Source organism: Nematolebias whitei, chromosome 9, assembly GCF_014905685.2.
Source record: "Nematolebias whitei isolate Nwh7 chromosome 9, NemWhi1, whole genome shotgun sequence".
Lineage (NCBI taxonomy): Eukaryota > Metazoa > Chordata > Actinopteri > Cyprinodontiformes > Rivulidae > Nematolebias > Nematolebias whitei.
In genome coordinates, this window is record NC_056506.1 from 6,371,812 (window position 1) to 6,372,304 (window position 493).

At 46.5% G+C, this 493-nt stretch overlaps 1 protein-coding gene across 1 annotated transcript in view; it reads right to left on the bottom strand.

Annotated features, from left to right (window-relative positions):
* dlgap1a (discs, large (Drosophila) homolog-associated protein 1a) overlaps window positions 1–493 on the bottom strand; it is a 345,763-nt gene that overhangs the window by 343,325 nt on the left and 1,945 nt on the right. The window lies entirely within an intron of this gene.

Genomic DNA, 493 nt, shown 5'->3' on the forward strand with positions numbered 1-493 from the left:
AGATAGATAGATAGATAGATAGATAGATAGATAGATAGATAGATAGAGGCATTTTAAACCCTTCCCACACTCTTGCAATATTCTAAACAATGTTTCTAAACTCTAAACACTCTGAAAGAGCACAGAATGTCATGATTTCAGCTCCCTGCCTCCGCTGCTCTCAGCCACCTGCAAGCGCTCTCGGCCACACCCACTTATATGCTCTGCATGGAGATCATCTGATAAGCTGCAGGAGGAAACTTATCCTGCAGTATGGGGTGCACAAAGGTGCAACAGGTGCTAAATAATTTAAAATAATTTATCTTAAATAAAAATTCCATGCAGGCAGCACGGTGGCGCAACTGGTAGAGCTGCTGCCTCTCAGTGAGAAGGTCCCTGGTTCAAACCCCGGTCCAGGGGCCCTTCTGGGTGGAGTTTGCATGTTCTCTCCGTGCATGCGTGGGTTTTCTCCGGGTGCTCCGGTTTCCTCCCACAGACCAAAAACATGCATGTT